Raw genomic sequence first — 6,621 nt, forward strand, 5'->3', positions numbered from 1 at the left:
CTCCATTTCTCCCCATTTAAGATGAGGAAACTAAGACTTCAAAAGAAACAATAGTTTGCTCAGGATCCCACAGTCAGAATCTGCTTGTTCCAGTTTGAGATTGGTTTGCCTGTTAATAAAGAGGCCTAATGAGATAGAAGTTTATTTTTTCCCAGCAAAGTGTTAGACAGTCCCGGATCAGAGTAACAGCTTCTCAGCTTTTGGAGGTTGTCAGAGATCCTGGTTTCTTATTTGTATGCTTTGTCATCCTGAGTGCTATCTTCCATCTTCAGTGGTGCCTCAGAGGCTCAAGAGGGTGACTGTAATTCCAGCTGTGACATGGTGGGGTACACAGAGGCAAACCCTACCTGTCTTCAAACCAAGTCAATTCACTCTGAAGAGCTTTCTGAGAAATGCCAGATATAATTTCCATCTTATTGGCCACTCTCAGCTGCAAGGGAGGTTAGTTTATTGAGTTGAGGATATTGTTTCCTCGAGTTAGTTTTTAAGGAGAAAGAGGAGAATCAAAATCAACTTAATAACTAGCACTTCTGCCATAGTGGTAAAGCATCATGTCTAGGTATACTGTCATGAAATCTATAGGCCTGATCCTTATATTTTAAGTGGCTCCTTGGAGAGAGGATCAGGGTAAATTTCATGGAGGAAATGGCATTTAGGTTGATGATAAGAAGGTAAACTGTTGGAGCCAGGATCTAGGGAATGCACTATTGTGGTGGGAACACAATGGTCATAGACTGGGAGGTAAGGAGGTAGATGAGGGTCAGGGTGCTGCTCAGATTGGCTAGGGCCCAGAATGGGTAATGAAAGGGTAGCAGAAGCCCGGGCCACTAGTAGGGGGTTTGTAAAGCATATTTCCTTACACCCTCTTTCTTAAAGACATTATATACCTAGAAAACCTTTGCACTGCTCCCAGCCCCACATACACAAATTCTGAAACAGTAGAATTGTAAGAGGCAAGAGGATGGAGGAGATAGTACTTTATGCGGAGAATTGGCTCAGCTCAAAAAGTTAGCTCCTGCTTGTCTGTCCAGGGTTCTCAGTGCCTTTTCTTTAGGTTCAGGTAGTGGTTCTCAAACTTTGGTGTGCATTGGAATCACCTGTAATCATCTTTAACAAATATTTCCCATTTACTCCTGACCCTAGAAATTTCTTGATTTGATTGGCAGGGGGTGCTACCTGGACATTGGCAGTTGGGGGGGTTGGCAAAGTTCTCCAGGTGATAAGAACATTTAGCCAATTTTGGGACCCACTGGATTAAGGCATTGAAGAAAAAATATTAATAAATGAATTATATTTGACACTATTTAATTGTTATTACATATAGCATTATTTATAATATTTTATTATTATCAATAGAATTTCCCATCAGCTTCTCCATGGGTAGGTGGGCAGTCTGGGAGGTTGTGTCACAGCCACCATGCCTGCAGAGAACCAAGTAACCCAGAGGTTATAACACAGTAAGAAGGTTGCCACCTTTCTCGTTGGAAGGTGCTGTATTTGGAAGCATCTAATTCAGAGGTGCTGCATCTCCCATTAGCATTTTCGCAAGATGCTTTAGCACACATATGAGGCCTTCTGGGTTGAAAAGCCAACACAAGCAATTGCAAAGATGGACCTCCTGGGATTTAAAAAAAAAAGTACTGATAGGGGCGCTGGTGTGGCTCATTTGGCTGAGCGTCCAACTCTTGATTTTGGCTCAGGTCATGAACCCAGGGTCATGGGATAGAGCCCAGCACTGAGATGGAGCATGCTTAAGATTATTTCTCTCTCTCCTTCTTCCCCTCTTCCCTGTTTGTGCATGCTCACTCTCTCTCAAATAAACAAACAAACAAAAAAACAAAAGTAAATCTATTCTCACCCATCCTCCAACTAATGGGTCAGGTGGCCTTGTTTTAGTTATGGTTAGGATCTGAGCTGCACAGGAATTAAAGTCCAGTTGGCAGGGTCAGTGGGCAAGGCTGGATCTTCTCTGGAGCTAGTGGGGATTCCAAGCCCTGACTGGAGTCCCAGGCCAGAGTTGGGCCCAGGTGTCAGGGCCAGGGCAGATCTGGAACCCACCCCTCCTCATACTCCTTTTCCAGAAGAAAGGCTGGAGAGGCAGAGGAGAAGCAAACTCCATCTGTGTAAATTAACTGGTTACCAGTAAAATTTGCATCATCGTGTAAATTTTCATGGATTCAAAGTTCTCACAGAAGAGGATACAATTAGGCTGAGAGCCTGCCTACTGGCTGCTGGGTAAGGGAAGAGGGGAACAAGGGGTTTGCAGAGGCCAGTCAGGCTCAGTTTGCAAATGTGGGGGGAGGGAGGCTGAGAGTGGTTTTTAGCTGAAACTGCTGCTGCCAACAATAGAGATTAGCAATTTAACAAGTTAAATGTGACTTGTCCGTTGATTGAATTTATTTATAACCCATATAATTTTGAACATGAGTAGAGGCAGCTTACCAAAAAGACAGGACATGATGCATAAACTATTTTGTTTAGTTTAGCAAAAATTGAAGTAAATAACATTTGTTATTTCAGTATCTCCTCATCAAATTCTCACCGGAACAACAATTCTGGAGTGCATCCAGAGTAGGATGGGCCAATCCAATTGCTAAACTATTGGAACTAAGACTGAGCAAGAGGGATTTGCTACTACAAGGATAAGGTGCAGAAAAAGAGAAAGGGCAATTGTTAGTCTGTAGCTGGAGGTATTCATTAGCCCAATGAAGTACAGATTTGCTGAAGAAAGAAGCCTATCTATAAAGGTTTTGGTCAAAACCAAAATGTTTTGTTGTAGGGTGGCTAAAACAAAAGCTTTGTTAAGGATACTTTCATCAAAAGATGGATAAATTATGGAAAGTGAGAAAAAATAAAGACAGTTGGAGAAGAACATGAATGACTTTCAAGAAGGGATTTTTGGATGATTTAAAACAAGCGTGCAGGTTAAGTAAAGAGATAAATAATGGTTTAACACTTAGCTAGTTCTAACTACATGCCAGAACAGTACTAAGTGTTGTACATGTATTAACTCATATTTATTCTCATGCTAAGTTTGTGAGGTAGGTACTGGTATTATTCCCATTTTATAGTTGAAGAAACTATAGACAAAGAGAAGTAAGATAACTTGTTCAAAGCCAAAATGCTTGTAAGTGGTGGAACCAAAATTTGATTCTAGGAAGTCTGGTTGCAGACTCCATTCTCTAAACCAATAGCATTCAGTGCTGGACTCACAACCTCAGCAGCACCTGGGAACTCATTTAAAATGCAGACTCTGAAGCCTCCCCTGAGACCAGCTGACTCAGCGACTCTGGGGTGGAGACCAGCAAACTGATGTAATTTAATTTCTCTCTTTCTCTCTGCATTTGTGTCTTGTAAAAATTTCAACACTGTGTGAACATAAAAAAATGGAAGTCTTTATCCTACTGTTCCCTTCCCCAATCCCATTTGCCAGAGATTATGTATTAGTTTTTGATTGCTACTGTAAAAATTACCACAAATTCAGTGGCTTAAAACAGGATACATTTATTATCTTACAGTTCCAAATGTCAGAACTCTGCTACAGATCTCACTAGGCTTACATCAAGTTATTGGCAGGCTGTATTCCCTTCTGGAGGCTCTAGGGGAGAATCTGTTTGCAAGCTTATTCAGGTGTTGACAGAATTCAGTGGCCTTGCAGTACTGAGGTCCTCCTTGAAACACTGTCTTTCAGGGGCTGCACTTAGGCCCTAGCAACCTCCTTCTGGTCCTTGCCATTGGCCTTCTACCTCTCAGAACCAGCAAAGGGTTGTCAAGTACTTCTCACATTGCCATCTCTTTGATTCAGCTGGGGAAGTTTTTCCACTTTTAAGGACTCATGTGCTTGGATTGGGTTTACCCAGATAAACCACCATGATCTCCCCATTTTAAGGGCCACAGCCTTAGTCACACTTGCAAAGCCATTTTTCCCATGTAAGTTAACATATTTACATATATCAGGAATTAGTATGTGAATATTTTGGGGAGGTCATTATTCAGTCTACCATAGTTTACCAGTTTGTTCCATGTACTCCTAATTTTTCTCTGCTTCTATAAATAGATGTGAATGTGCATGCATGTGTGCGTGTGAATGCTCTATATCTTTTTTGTTTTTAAGTAAACAAAGATTTTCATCAAATATTTTGTTTTGCAGTTGGCTTTTTGTTCACCTAACAGTATATCATATGCATCTTTCCAAATCATTACATATGGTTCTGCCTCATTCTTTTGAATGCCTTCCTAATGATCCATGAGATGGTTGCAACATTTCCTTAACCTATTCTCATTAATGGATATATGAACTATTTCTATTTTGTGTTCTTTTAAATGCAGAGGCAATGATCATCATTGTACATTTCTCTATGTTTGTTCTCTTAATGTCTGTTCTCCACGTAGCAACCAGGTTATGATCATGATGCAAAATAAGCCCAATTAACACTTTTCAATGTTTTCCCATCTCACTTAGGTAGAATCTAACTTCCATAGTCTATCAGGGCCTTTAGGATATGGCTACCTGTCACTTCCGTGATCATCATTTTTCTTATTTCTCACTCCACTCCAGCAACAATGGCCTTTTCTTAAACATACCAAGCAGCTTTCTGTTTTAGATACTTTGGAAAGTATTTTCTGTGTGGCTCACCCCCTAACTTGCTTCAGGTCTTTCTTTTTTTTTTCTTTTTTTCTTTTATTTCTAGGAGAGAGAGAGAGAGCGTGAGCAGGGGAGGGTCAGAGAGAGAGAGAGTCACAGACTGAAACAGGCTCCAGGCTCTGAGCTAGCTGTCAGCACAGAGCCCGATGTGGGCCTCGAACCCACGAACCGCGAGATCATGACCTAAGCGAAAGTCGGACACTTAACCGACAAAGCCACCCAGGCGCCCCGCTTCAGGTCTTTCTGACATGTCACTTTCTCAGAGAAGTGTTTCCTGGCTTTCCACCCAATAAACAAAGACATCCCTGCTTTCCCTCATCACTTCAGTTCCCTTATCATGCGTTTTCTTTCAATATTTTCTTATTTATTTATTTATTTAAACAAGTTTTTATGTCTTTTATTTTTTTATTTTGAGAGACAGACAGAGAGCGAGTGGGGGAGGGGCAGAGAGAGAGGGAGACACAGAATCCGAAGCAGGCTCCAGGCTCTGAGCTAGCTGTCAGCACAGAGTCCAACGCGGGGCTCAAACCCACAGACTGTGAGATCATGACCTGAGCCAAAGTCGTACGCTTAACCGACTGAGCCACCCAGACTTCCCTCTTTCAATTTTTTAAAGTTTATTTATTTATTTTGAGAGAGACAAAGCATAAGTTGGGGAGGGGCAGAGAGAGAAGGAGAGAGAGAATCCCATGCAGGCCCCATGCTAACAATGTGGGGCTTGAACTCGAAACTGTGAGATATTGACTTGAGCCAAATCAAGAGTTGGATGTTTGACTGAGCCACCGAGGTGCCCCTGTCTTTCACTTGTTATATATTATTTGATACATATGAAATGCATGCAAAATAATGCATGCCATGTATATTTAAGTTATGAATAATTATGAACAAGGCAATCAAATGAACACTTTATTTTATTTTCCTTCAGAGCACTGATCACCATCTGACATAGTTTTTGTAGTCTCACTCCCCACAGGAATGTAAGAATCCAATGAGGCTGTAATTTGGAGTTATTTGCTGCTATCTCTTCATTATCCAGCTCAGCGTCTGGCACATACTAGGTGTTTTTTGTTGAACAAATAAATTTGTGAAGATGAATTACTAGAAGTTTAATTTCTTAGTAAAAGGAATATCAAATTACCTTTTATTTATTTTAAATTAAAAAATTTTTTTGAGAGAGAGACAGAGCATGAGAGGGGGAGGGGCAGAGAGAGAAGGAGACACAGAATCCGAAGCAGCTCCAGGCTCTGAGCTGTCAGCACAGAGCCTGACATAGGGCTCAAACCCACAAACCACGAGATCATGACCNTATTTTTTTTTTATTATTTTTTTTTAATAGTTTATTGTCAAATTAGTTTCCACATAACACTCAGTGCTCATCCCCACAAGTGTCCTCCTCCATGCCCATCCCCCCCCTTTTAAAAAGACACACCACTATCCTCTCCCACCAACAGCATTTTGTTTCTGTTTTAATAACTTTTTATGTGAAATACTATTTTTTGAAATATCTAGATTGTTAGTTATAAATAAAAATGAATCACTGAGCCTCAGTGGCTCAGTCAGTTAAAAATCTGACTACTGATCTTGGCTCAGGTTATGATCTCATGGTTCATGGGACTGATTCCTGCACCAGACAGGGCTCTGTCTACTTGGGATTCTCTCTCTCCCTCTCACTCTGCCCCATATCCTGCTTGTGCTTGTACTCTCTCTGTCTCAAAACAAATAAATAAATAAACTTTAAAAAATGAATCACAGGACTCTGGCAGTAAAGAATCACTTTTCTTTTTCTTATAGAGGATATGCTCAAAGGTTAACAAGAGAAGAATTTATCTTCAGTTTGCTTTCCACAATTTGGGAATAGCAGGTCTCTTCTCTTACAATATTTTTCAGCTAGAAGAAAATGTAGAGAGCAAGGCAAGAGGAGAGAGTAAACTTTTCTGTGAAATAAAGAAAAAAAATTAAATGCAGTCAGATAAAAT

This window comes from Crocuta crocuta, unplaced genomic scaffold, assembly GCF_008692635.1.
Source record: "Crocuta crocuta isolate KB4526 unplaced genomic scaffold, BGI_CrCroc_1.0 scaffold1042, whole genome shotgun sequence".
NCBI lineage: Eukaryota > Metazoa > Chordata > Mammalia > Carnivora > Hyaenidae > Crocuta > Crocuta crocuta.